Below are 14,163 nucleotides of genomic sequence, written 5' to 3'. Positions count from 1 at the left end.
GCCTTTTTCAACCTTATGAGGTTCACACGGGCCCACTTCTCGAGCCTGTCCAGGTGCCTCTGGATGGCATCCTGTCCCCCTGGCGTGTCGACCACACCGCTCAGCTTGGTGTCGTCGGCAAACTTGCTGAGGGTGCACTCGATCCCACTGTCTAGGTCATTGATGAAGATATTAAACAGTACTGGTACCAATACGGACCCCTGCAGGATGCCACTCGTCACCCGTCTCCATCTGGACATTGAGCCATTGACCACTACCCTCTGGATGCGACCATCCAACCAATTCCTCACCCACCGGACAGTCCACTCACCAAATCCATACCTCTCCAGTTTAGAGAGAAGGATGTTGTGGGGGACCGTGTCAAAGGCCTTACAGAGGTCCAGATAGATCACATCTGTAGCCCTTCCCGTGTCCACTGATGTAGTCACTCCACCATAGAAGGCCACTAGGTTGGTCAGGCAGGACTTGCCCTTGGTGAAGCCATGCTGGCTGTCTCGAATCACCTCCCTGTCCTCCATGTGCTTTATCATGACTTTCAGGAGGATCTGGAAGTATCAACTTCAGAAGTCAGAACTATCAACCTGTTTAGTATACCACAAAAAACCTTCTGTCCTGTTAATTGTCTGCAGATAGACCCAGGGCAATAAGCTGTAAAAAACCTGAACCATTAGGGCACACATATGGGGACTTTTTGCCACACACTTCGCCTGATCTCCACCTCTTTTACTATGCACAGAAATACCTGAAAGTAACAGCCACTGCCCTTGGAAATTCCCTGCATGGGAGAACTGGAGCAGGTGGTTTTGCACAGACATTGGATCTATGCAAATGCACTTTGATCCTCATGTGAATACAAACGAAAGAGTGGCCAAACACAGTTTTTATTTCTCCCTTGTTAGAAAGGTGCAGGGGAAAGCAGCACAAAACTTGTTCTTTCTTCTGGAAACAGAAACTCTTCACACTGCACTGTGTATTGCAGTCACAGAGCCACACAAACGTGTTGCTTCCCTTAGCCTGAGCCTATAAGTGCATATGAAATTGTATTTCAAAGCCAGCAGTAATGTAAAGCTCAATAAAACTTATGCGAAAGATGGAGCTTAATATGACATGGATCATACAGTAAAATAGCAATGTGGGGAGAGTAAGTGGATTTTTTTTAAAATGACACTATATAAAATTAAAGCTGAAAAATAATTTATCCCTTTACAGGAAAAGTAAGGAACTGCTGACTGTACAATGACAAAATTAAATTGCATTGGCCTGTGACTACATCAAGTGTTGTTACAGAATTTTTGTTAATGATGGGCTATGACTGGAACCATATGACAGTTGCTACTGTTTTAACAGTTTGTAGAGGCAAACACACACTTCACCGTGATGTCTGATAACCATCATGCTGTAATTCCAAATGGGACTTGCTTTTGTCATTGCGCTTTGCTCCTTTCCAGGGGACTATTTTTGTTTCATTTCCCAATTTCAGCAGCTCCATTCTGATCTTGGCTCTCCATCAGCCATGCTGAGGGCTCTGGGCTCGAGGAGTTGTGAAGTAATTCTATATCCTCTGAGGCTTCAGAGAGGAAATAGTCACAGATTTATTGGGCTTTAAGGGAGTTTAAGGGGGAAACCAGATGAAGGCATCCTGCATCCTGGATTAGATTCAGAAGAAAGTCAATATGTGTTATTACACATTAAAGATGTCACTTAGAAAAGTTATTTTGGAATAAAATTGGGATGGAGACTTGGAAAAAAGTTAATAACAAAATGAGCTTTTATGTGTAAAATTCAGCATACAACTTATATCTAAGGGTGGAGAGCTTGCAGCGTCTTCTGATCACATGCACTTTCATTATGAAACTGCAATCTCTATTTAAAGTTGTCTATTTATCAAATTGTTCAGGCCAACTTTATATCTAACCTCAAGTAAAGAAGAGATGATCTTTAAATCAATGAGTATTTCAGCAGGAGGTAGTTGTGTTCCTATATTACATTTCAGTGAAAAAAAGTTGACTTGCCCTGTAATTTGGGGTGAGCACAGCGCTGCCTATCACTACGGCCGAAGCAAGATACCGTAGCTGCCATGACGGTGCACCACTTCCTCGCTGTGTAAAAGTGTCCAGCACAAGGTCAGCCACCACAGAAGCCAGCAATCCAGCATGCTCGAGGGGACAGTAATTCCCTCTCATCTGGTTTACGCATTGATGGCCCCTGTTTGTTGTGGGTTCATCTGGTTTTCATTCGTTTTCCCCAGGTGCCCTCACTGAACTCGTCAATGACTGTTTAGGAAGAGTGTAAGAAGGTTTCAAGGGATATCTCAAAGGTGGATCTTCAGACCTTCCATTGTGTCATTGCTTACTGTGATGACCTTCATTGCTTCTCTTTTCCCTCATGGTTCAATAATAAATTGAGCTATAGTGTTTGATCCATGTTGTCCCCTGAAGGAGAGGGAAACTATGTGCATGTAGGAAGAGCTAACCCCTCATATAAAGAGCACTAACCACATTTCTTTGGCATGTTTTACCTGCCTTCACAGCTCCCGCTTGCCTAGCGCTATCTTACCCTCTTAGCTCCTGAGAGGCAGTTCACTGACTTCGTCAGGGATTCAAATGAGTATTGGAGAAACCCAGTACAAATCTTTTGGAAAGCTGTGTATGAGTTTATTCCTGGTTTAACCAGGATAAGCAACATCAGAAACTCTCAGTTTTGAGCAGAAGAAGGAGAAGGGAATTGGAGAAAGGAGGGAAGGTGAAGAGCACAACTGCAGAAAGGAAGAAGGGACACAAGATATCAACCCACTCTTTGCCTCTCGGTGATGGAGACCAGCCATGCCATAAACCCTGGCAGGAGAAGCTACACAGTAAGAGTGTAGTTGCTCTGATAACAGAAGAAATATCTGATAGACAGTATCTCATGCAAAACTTGCAATTAGCAGGGTGATCTATTCTTGCTGTGGAGGAGGTGGTCCTGGTTGACTCAAGGCACTGGGATGTTTTCTGTCTGCAATGTTTTATTGGCTTTTTCATACAAGAAACAGAGCCCCATGGAAGGCAGCAGTAAGTCCACATATGAGCAAGGTTGATAACAATTTCAGCAGTGCCTCACAGCTGTAACTACTACCCATGAAATGGGAAGACTGAAACTCTTTGCATCTAAACAGCAACCAAAATCCTGGAGAAACAGCTAAATGCAGATTAATTTTCTGGAGGACTGACCAGACAGCTAATCTAAAATGCTGTTGCACTCTGATACGTTCCCAGATAAAGAGGACTTCTTCATATGGAGAAGATCTGGTCCTGGGCCTTTTCTCAGATTGAGGTAAATGGAATTACAAGTCTGGAAAACTATGGCAAAGTGTGTGATAGCACAGCGTGCAGGAGCCCAGCTGACATTGTCAGATGGCAAGCTTTTCATCTGTGCTCACAAGTGTGTCTACCAGTATAGTCACATTCCTAGTCAGCAAAAATGGCATGCTCTTCAAAGTAATAAACCTGAAATTTAGTCACAAAAATAAGTTGTGCTGCTTCTTGAATAAGCTTAATTTCACCTGACTTTAGGTGTAGACTACATGGCGAGTTGCCCTTGGCTCCTCTTATGGAAAGAAAAAGGCTTTTCTAGGGCAAGAATTCATTTTGCTGGAAAGCACCAGATTAAGTTAGATGACCTGAACTGTAGAAGCTCCTATTTTTCTCCATGGACCATAAAATGAGCTGAGGGAGACTAGCTATACTGGAGTTAAGTCAGAGGGATTTGTCTGAGTCAGGACCTCTATGATGGTTCCCGGGACAGACATACCAGCAAAATCTACAGTTTTAAAGGTTCACAAGTTTCTATTAAACTATGAGAAGCTCAGAGTTGTGCATCAAAGATTATGAAGCTGGCGTTAAAGCAATAACTTCTTGAAACTGAAGATTTAGCAAATGTGAGAGTTAAGGTTATACTTAGAAAACTGATCTCATTACATATTTCCAAGAGCTGTCGCTCTGAGTCCTCTTGTCCTCTCAAATACTGTGAGTCATGATTACATCCTCAGAGTCAGTTACGTTTCACTGGACTTGTCTAAGCCCATCTGAAGTAATGGAGCTGCAAAAATGTCAGCAAGAACTGAATCTGGACATCATGAGGTTGCACATAATGAAGAGTGTTTGGCCTCCTTCACTGGTGGTGATAAGGCAAAAGAGGGAAAGAATCCAGCAGAGGGTTGGCAAGGCTGCCAGGAGAGGGAAAAAATGTGCAAACGTAAAACATTTGCTACAAAATGTAGGGAAAGACTATGAACATGGAGTCCCAGGAGAGGTGTCCTGACAGTTGCCATTTGGAGGAGAGCTGGGTTTTGCATTAGCAGATCTTCCCTTTATGCATCTCAGCATACTTTGCTTTACTTGGGAAAATGGATGAAGATTGATCTGCAGCATCCTGATACTCTTGTCCAGATGTGAAAATGTCTCTCTATGCTTTCAAAAACATCTAGTCATGCCTACAAAAAATGTGGCAGTGCTTACAGCTGAGCAGTTTCCTGCAGTGCTGTCCAAGATCATCTCATTGTTTCCTGTCCATCTATACCCCTGTTGGTTCTTGTCCTGCTTATATTATACATTTTTTGGCGGTGGGGACATTCTTTTGGTAATATGTTTGCAGAGTGTTGTGCACTTCAGGGCTTTCAAAGGTTCACTGCAACAGTAATATTATGTTTTGTTAACTTGGGACAACCTGCCGTGTTCCCTGGTACAATCTGATGAGCTCAGAGAATGAGTGGAAGTCCTTCTGCAAAAAGTGTATCATTTTACAGTTCCAGGACCCTGCAAGCCCCAGCATGACATTTCTACACCATTTGGAAATTTGTATACTGAAGCTGTGCCTATACCAGTAAAGAAATGACCCTGGGAACGTCCCTGGCCCCAGGACCAGTTGCCTGCTTGGAACGGCTCCTGGTGTGCTCTATCTTCCCAGCACTGCTGGGGCATTGCCTGGAGAGTTTTAGTTGGCACAGGGTAAAAGTTTGCAAAGGACCATTTCATCGACTTTACAGGGTGGGCGACTGTGTTTCATTTAAACTACTAGTATGGGCACAGCCATGAGTCAGAGCGAAGAGTCCTATCTGCAAGATGGTTTGAGTAGAAAGGCATGGGAGCCTTCTTCCCACCATTTTTATACATGCACCAATAGAGACTTTGATCATGCTGGCACATTAGGCTTCTTGAGTAGTGAGGAATGTATTCACCTGTCAGTGAACTCAATTGCTTTCAGGTACCCCATCAATAGAACGACCAGGAGAATTGCCTGCTCATAATCAATGTGTCATGTAAACCTTGTATTGTGTTCAACCATTGACTTCATTGCTTTTCCAATGTCCATGAGTCACCTTCCAAATAACAGTGGTGTGAAGTCAATACAGTGTGGTATGAACCAATTTACCAGCTACAACTTGGTATGATCACCATGTGTTATGTGTGTGTTAAAATTGTCAGCCCTCATAGACTGCACAGTCCTAAATTCAGGTGGTTGCCTATTTTGACAAGTAACTGCTTTTGCATAACTTCTAGAATTTAAGGAAATTTATGATTAGAAAAGACTAGAGAGCCATTTTTGTAAATATTCATTCACATGAAAAGTTTTTAAAAGTTTCCTTTTTTTTTTTCTTTAAACAAACCGTCTGCTTACAAGACTATAATTCAAAATCCAGCTCAGTTTCTAGAGATTCATGATCATTGGGTATCTCTTGAGTTCTGTTCCCTAAGGATTTGTGGTTATGACTGAACTCTTTTCAGTGCTGAAATAATCCTCAGTGCATGAGGAAAGTATAACATTGGATGCAATTAGTTTATTATGCCCATGGAGAGTTTTGTGGGTGAATTGGCTGTATTCAATAACAAAAGCAAGATGAAAGTATATGCCAGTTTCCATCCACGAGGAAGAATTTTGGAGGAAAATAACGATTCAGGTCACTGACTGCTTATGGGAAGGGATTTGGGATGAGTTGATATTCTGAAGCTGATCTCTGTGACTGGGCACACTTTGTGTTTATTCTGGGCAGCTCTCAGTGACTGATAGCCATCCGCTTGGAAGGTCTCTGCAAAAAAGTCCTCTGGGATGTGCAGTCACAAGATTATTTCTAGACATTGTTTCCCAGAGAGCATCACTGCAGCTGACACTGTCTGAGGTCTCACAATACATGGGAGACTGAAAGAGCAGGAATCAAAACACCAGTCTATGCATTATGAGATATTCATGGCCTGATTCATCTGAGAAATCCATTATATTAGGCACTGTTTTTAGTAATTGTCCAAGCTCAGATGTCTAATTTCATATTTGAAAGAATAAGACACTTTGAAAGACACTAGCTCCAGAAGACATTTAATTTAGGGGAACTGTGCCTTTGAGCCTTTTGGATTGTTTTCAACTTAATTCTTTATTTTAAGTTGCACTAAGACTTCAGAAGCGTGATTCTGGTTAAGACCTAAACAGAAACTTTTTTTCACTGGCATCAAACTTTGCTTTCTCACCAAGGTGAGGATTGGAGCTGGAAGGTATTTTTTATTTGGTTTACATTTTTTAGCCTAAAAAATACAGGTATGGATCAAGCAAAATTATTTACATCTTACATATTAGCAGGAAAACCCAAAAATAACTTTTGAGTCTACCTGACACAAAATTTTCCATTCAGGTCCTTTAATTTGGTCAGCAAACTTGGACTACCCCATAATTAATGCCTTTCTACTGAGAGCTACACAAATGTGGCTTCAACCTGTGTCCTATCTGGCTATGTCAGTGAAAAAGGCTGTGCTCCAACTTCCATGTTTTCTTGCGTGCTTCCCTGCATTCTGTTTCATTCCACTATGTACCTGTCACTGGCCTCATGACTTAGCTGAAAAAATAAATATTTCTCAAAAAATCTGTCAGCGCTGCTAAAAGAGCAGCTTGTCACAGCAGCACTGTGCTGAGCTGCCAAGCCGAAACTGTCCTTTGGAAAAATTAGTTTCCCATGGAAAATAAGCATCAGCTTCCCATAAAATATACAGACTTGGGACAAAACACTTCTTGGTTCAGACTTGTTTAGCCTGAAGTTATGGCAGCATGTAACTCTTACAGAGAAAACTTCGACGATTGGTCTTTGTTGTGTACATCAAGGTTGGTTTTAGTTTAATTGATTATTTATTTACCGGGTAAGCATTTTTCATTTATGCTTAGGTAGCTGAGCTTGCAAATTCAGATACTGCAGTTATTAAAAAAACAGTGAAAAATGCACAGCCTAGACTCAACAATCCTCTTCTATACAATATTCACCAGCATCTAACAGAAACAGCTGTTTCTCACAGTGGATCGGTCTCCTTTGGGTTTCGTGAGGAAAACTGCTGGCCTTCCCTTGCCACAGCACAGGAGTATTGCTGAGCCTGGTGGCCTGGAGGAAATTCCCTGGCACCCACGACACAGGTCACGGTTTCCCAGGAGCTCCCTCTGCCTCCGAATTACAAATTATTGTGGCAGTTGTCACAGCCCATCGGCAGGGCTTTCAAGAAACACAAGAAGCAAAAAGCAACAGAAATGCAACAAAAGCAAAAAAGCAAATACCACACCAGAGACAGCGCAAAATGCTGCCTCAGCCTTCATATATCATATAGCAACCCTAATATAGTCCTGGCGATGAGCCACTCTCCGCGTAAATGCTGGGCACGGCTTGGCAAGTTGTGGGTCAGGAATGCACTTCATGTGCTCCAGCAGCCAAGGAGAGGTCAGTCCTCAGGCATGGACTGGAGCTACTCCAGAGTGAAACCTCCTCAAACATAGAGAAGTGTGGGTGCTGAGTCCTTGGAACCAAACGGTCAGATCCAGTCCTTGTTGGTGCAAGGCAATTGTTAATGCAAGCCTTAAAAGACATGGGCACTACTGTCAGCAGTTACTGTTGGGCAGCCCGGGACAAGTCACATCTTCCTCCTTTGCCTCAGCTTCTCTGCCTTATAAACGTGGGTAATGGTGTTAACAGTCTTCTTTAAAGTAGCTTGTGATTTTCTGATAGTAGTAACAATTATTACAATGATGCCATCATTTTGATATAATGATCATCATGCCTACACAGTCAGGAGGTTGAAAAGATTTTCTCTTTTTTTCTTTTCTTTTTTTTCTTGTTACTGCCCTCTGGCTATAGGAGGTAGAAAAGCCAAAAAGCTGCTTTCTTTGAAACACCACTCTACATTTAAAAGAGGAAGAAAACACAAGTGAGAATCCAGCAACAGTATTCCACATCTTGCACAAGTACAGTTTAAATAAAAATATTTGCTGCCAGAAAGTGAAATATTCAAATCCTGAGCACTGACAATAACTGTTAACTTACATTTAAAGGTTTTTAATAGTGCTTACTGGACAGCTTCGGATCTCTTTCTATATGAAAATGACAGATCGCTGAAGCTTTTTATGGGAACGTACATGTTCTTACAAAGATGGAATTTGGGGTCAGAGGTAAAAAAATGAGACTTTCACCTATCCTAGAACAGGATACATACTTACCCCTCACACAGTAGCCTAGTGATTAAGCATCCATGTGAGATGTAGCAACCCGCATTCAGGTCTGCTTTGCCTGATTTAGACCAGGATCTTGATCTCGACCTCTCATCCTGTGTTGAGCGCTCTGTTTCTGGGCTTTGGAAGCATTTTTACTCTTGCTCAGTGAACATGTGGTTACTTATATGACAAGCAGAATAGCTCATCCATTGTAGAGTCCCAGTGACCAGGTAGTTAGGGAGATGACAGGAAACATGTGGGATTAGTTTATACACCTTTGGTCAAATCAGGCAGAATTTGTGTGCTGGGATCCCACATCCCATAACAGTACTCTTTTTTACACCAGGCTAAGGCTTATTCTGCAGCTAAAGTGCTGCTTGTCGTTGCTCTGAATGATCATCCTGATGCAGAGCATCTTCTATTAAATGGCAAAATCTTGCTGGGATATAAAAAAACTCCCTTGGTCAACGAGTCTCTGTAAGTCTGAATGTGATGGCTGAACATACATACAAATTTGTCTTCAAATACCAGGTTGCTCTTGTCACTACATTGGCATAGACTGAGAAGACACTATAGCCTGTGAACGGTGTTCACATGTGATCTAGGGTATTCTCCACCGAATCAGCCCAGCAGAACCCACATAGCACGAACCTTCCTTCAGAAGCTGGGTCCTGGCCCTCATGCCCACGTTGTGCAAAAGCACAGAGCACATGCATCAGTTTGCTTTTTTCCTAGAGTCCTAAAAAGCCTGCTATAAAACATGGTGGAGGTAGTTATGGGCAAATGACAAAACAGATTAAAATAAAGTACAGGCTGAGATTTTAACATTTAAACAAACACATGTTAAGCCAAAACAAATGTTACCTGACATCTAATTTCTCATGGTAGCTATCTGGTGCCCTACGCCTGTGACTGATGGAGGAAATATCTGGGAGCTGGAAATAAGAAGAGCAGCTTGCTTTATACCATTCGGGGGTGTCTTTGAAATTAATAGGTTGCACACTCCAACCTGGAAAAATAGGAGATGGGGAAATAGCTTCAGTCAGAGAAGACAGGGTTGGTTGGAGAATGCACCCAATGGCCAAGTCTGTATCTGCGGACAGGAATGTGTTTGGCTCAGCTGGAGGAGTCTGATGAGAGGGTGTGAATACCTGGGCTGTCTGTTGCAGAAGAGATAAGTTCACTCTTGCTCCACAGCTTGGAGAATCACTGACACCAGCAAAGACCAGGATGGTGAGAAGACCTTCCAGGTCCTCTGTGCTAATGGTAAGCAACCGCACAGGGAGAGAGGCGACAGAGAGTCAAGCCCTCTCTCTGCTACTTCTTCCATCTTCTTCCATCCTTCTCTGGTGCAACAGGACAAAGAAGGAGGAGAAGCACTACTGCACCAGCTGGGAACTCTTGTAGGAGACTGCATGGACCTATGCCTATGGCATTTCCAGGTAGTAGACTTATTTAAAAAAAAAAAAACAAAACAGCTTCACAGACTGAAGTTAATGCTCTCTGGTGAGATCTAAAGGCTTCCTTCTAAATTCTGGGAAAGTTTACTCTGAGATCCAAGCATGGTGACTCAGATTCACCTCTAGCAGTAAGACAAACTGTACTGCAATATTCCCCAACATATATTCTCAACACTACTGCACAAAGAAATCATCTTGATCCACTTCTAATTGAATGCATAATTTTCACGTTTTTGAAATGGTTCTAGTTTCATTCCATACATTTTTTACTTTTTGAACTCAGGCCAGTTTTGTATATTAAATTTTATACTGCAAACAGTGAGTTGAACCTTTATTTGGGCTCACAAAGCAAACCTCAGTATCGTGAGAGGGAGGAAATGGGTTTATTTCTTACCACCCCAGGAAGGCTCTAGGTTGCCATGATGGGAAACACAGAGAAAATTTGCTTATCAGTTGCCAAAGGGTTATTGCAGAGAGGGTGTCTTTCTCTCTATGTTTGTGGATATGGTGATACAAAGAAGGGAGGAAAGCCAAAGTCTTAGCAGCAGAATGGGCCTTGAGAAAGTCTAGACTCTAGCCTTGCTTCATCATCCATTTTCCATAGGACAAATCCTATGGGAATTACTGCAGTGTTCTTAGTGATAAGCAAGGACAGCTATTCTGGAGACCTGTGAAGTGGCTTGAGGTACCTGCATGGGAGATGATAGTTGAAAAATGCCACACTCATTGCTTTTATGTCGTAAACAGTGTATCTTCATACTGGCTGTGGCACTAATTTTTCCACCTGGAGGAAGAAACTCAAATATGATAACAGAGTTTTACATCAAAATAGTAATGGATCTTTCTGTCTGTGAAAACCCAAAGTGCTACACTGAGGATAAGGGAGAAATCCTGTGTCCTGTGAAGTGTGTGGCAGTTTGCCAGTCACTTCTTTTCAAAAGCAATGAAGAAAGTGTTTTTTATTTTATTTTATAAAAGCAGCCTGAGGAATTTGGAACAGACAGACTTGTGCCAAAATTAGAGGCTCTATTGAAAGAGTTCCTATGGCCCAAATCCTGATCTGGTGCATATATATGTATATATGTTCTGGTACAGTAATACTGTTAATACGAATAACCATAATACAAAATTATGCCAGTTCCAATTAGCTGTTACAGATACCGTTTTTCCATCCCATGTGCAAACATACAATTTGACATCCCTTTACCACACAATTCCCCCTTGTGAGAGCAAGAACTAAAACCTCAGAAAAAAACAGAAACAGCCATTTACAGGCATTATAACCATGCGGTTGCATCTATTAAAGCCCTTTCCAAGGTTCTTCACCACTATCAGTTTTTTTTCATTGTTTGTTTCCTTTAAATTAATTATTTTGAACAACAACAGAGAAAATATTGAAATGTTGATATATTTGGGCATGCAGACTCAGAAAGAAGAAGAAAGCTGTGTCAAACTGGTGGAAAACTACTCCAAACTACACCACATTGCATGTGATCCTCAGCCATCCCTTATCCTCCCCACACACCCACTGAGGTCAGAGTCTCTCTCTGCTCAAGGGAAGCAATTTTTCACAGTATTTTTTGCTCTGTTTGTTGTTCCTAGAATTTGCATTCACGCTCAGGGGGTTTTGATAAGTTTCTTTGAAGTGCTTTAGCAGTGTCACACAGGTTGTAGGACATCTCCAGAACAAAACAAAAAAAGGGTTAACTGTGCTGAGAACAGAGCATGGACAGGGACTGCAGGAGATGTAAGGATTTTTTAAAAATACATAACATTTTCTCCACTCTAAAGTCAAAGAAACTGAAGAGGAGCATGTAAAAAATGGGGATTTGTAAGCATTTATAGTCTTGTGGGTATTATGTATTTTATGTCCATGGGATTTACTCTCCTAAACTCTCTGTGCCCTTTAGAAAAGTATTCTTTAATTTCCTACCTCAGTTTTTACAGGCTAGCAATTACAGCCTTTCTCTTGAGCATGGTACAAGTTACTGTAGACTGTGGAAATGAATTAACCTGCTTTTGGAAGCTCAAATCCACGTGTAGCTGTCAGGGTCTGTCTAGTCCAGCAGCCCCTTCCCAGCAGGAGCTATGCCAGTTGTTCCAGGTGAGCTGCTTTCCTTGGGAATGGCTCCTGCCCACTTGCACTGTTGCTCTGAGTACAAACATGATCATCCTGACATCACACATGTCAAGCACTGGATTACTGAAATGCTGGGTGGGATTCACCAGACTGCTGGGTGGGATTTGGTGCACAGATTCAAGCTCTAAAATTAAGTGTCAAAGCATGGACCAGAAACACAAGTTATAGGTGCATGGTGCCATCTCAGACGCCCTTGCTGTCTCATGTGACTGCCTTTGGAGTACGGGTCTCCATGGCCTGTGTTGTATCTGCCAGCCCTGGGCAGATGTCTGACGCTCCATGGCATCTGAAAGGTCACTAAACGCCTGTACTTACGCAACTGAATCATGCTGTAGATCTTCATTAATTACAGTGGGAGATTAGATAGAGCTTCTGTGTAGATCTCCATATATGGGGACATAATTTTTTTCTTAATTTTCAAGCTGAGTCCCTCTCCTGATGGAAAAGACCCACCCGTACATCTTACTGTAAAGCAAAATTGTCTCCTATCAAGGAGGAAGGCAGGTAAGGAAAATCTGCAGAGATGGCGGTCCTTGTGCCCTGAGCAGCTGAAATCCCACAGCTGTTAGACTGCTAATGAAGGTTAGAAGGATTAATTAAACTACAGATCCGTGCCTTTCAGTAGCCTACCTTGACTTGAGGAACTGGTAGTGCTCTGCACCTATTGTTTACTTTTATATTTGGTGATTAGATGTATTTGGGAGTGTTTTCAGTCCCTACCACCAACTGGCATAGGACAGCCCAAGTCTCCCCTCTCTTGGCCTCCAGGACAGGGAAGCCACCTACAAGCCTGCCTCTGGGGCTGGCACGCTTGGGTTCTCCAGTGGAGAGGCATCTGCTGTGCCCCATAGAAACAAACCTGGCCCAACTGGACCTGCTGGTTCAAGCCTGCACCATGCCCACATGTAATGAGTATATCCTTGGCCAGAGAGGCAATCACTGCGTTGGGAGCCTACCACTCTGAATCACAGCATCAAAGCCATGCTCCGAGGGCAACAGATTCAATAGGGGCATGTCACCTCTTCTACAGAGCAGAAACAGCAGGGGACATGCCATGTGTTGCCAAGTGAGCTAAACAATCTCATACACCACTCCTCTTAAGACAAGGGGATCTTAGCTTGTCAAAACACCAAATAAATCCTTGGAGATTTGTTTCTTCATCTATAATGGCCAGATCTTGGCAGTTCAGCTCTAGTGAAAAACCTGATCCAAAATCTTCTGTGAACTTGCCCACCTTTCATGTCTGTTCCACGTGGCTTGAGAAATATTTCACAATATGTCCTCTAGCTTTTGACACCTAGGGAGCAAGGGAACAGTGGGGTTCAGAAAGGTAAACATGAATCAGACCTTTTCCTCCAAAAATCATGTCAGGTATTTGGGGTAAGAGACCAGTTCTTGATTCCCTTGGACTTTTACTGACCCAGTTTAGAGCTGAGATAACAACCAAATGGGCATGACAGAGGGGATGATAACATGTAGCAAGAGGAGAGAGAGGGGACGGGTGGCTGTGGATGGGAGTGGAAAGGCACTTCTGGTACTGATTCTGCTGCTGGAGAATTCGGTAAATGCAGCTTCACCCCCAAGGAATTAAGCAGGCGCCTGGGTTCGCTCTAGAGCTGGATCCAACTCCACTGCAGTGCAAGGACTGTTCAGCTATCTCAGCACTGTGCGCTTTGCTCCATGTGCAGGACTCTTGACAACTAGCAGAAACACAGTGACCCCTGATATCCCTTCCTTTGCAATTAAATGATTTTTTAGTGTGTTATCTGCTACCTGGGACCTTTCTCATTCATTTATTTGCCTTTAAGTGGCTGTCTCCACCACTGTGTCTGCTCTGCCTGACATATCCCTAATCTTTTTTCCGAGGAGTGGAACTTCCTGGCTTGCTTTAAAAACTAGATATGTGACTATATGCATAAATCTCTAAGCCTCAATAATTTGACTGCTTCGTTATCTCTAGGATTGCCATTTTCATTTTGCTTGGCACAAGAAAAGCAGAACAGAGTTACTAAAGCAGACAAGCTTTAGCCCTCAAATCTTGCAATACCTTTTAGTTTCTGATCAACTGAAGAA

Source organism: Aptenodytes forsteri, unplaced genomic scaffold (genome assembly GCF_000699145.1).
Source record: "Aptenodytes forsteri isolate BGI_AS27 unplaced genomic scaffold, ASM69914v1 Scaffold88, whole genome shotgun sequence".
NCBI lineage: Eukaryota > Metazoa > Chordata > Aves > Sphenisciformes > Spheniscidae > Aptenodytes > Aptenodytes forsteri.
The sequence above is the reverse complement of the archived record's forward strand: the minus strand, read 5'-3'. Positions refer to the sequence as shown.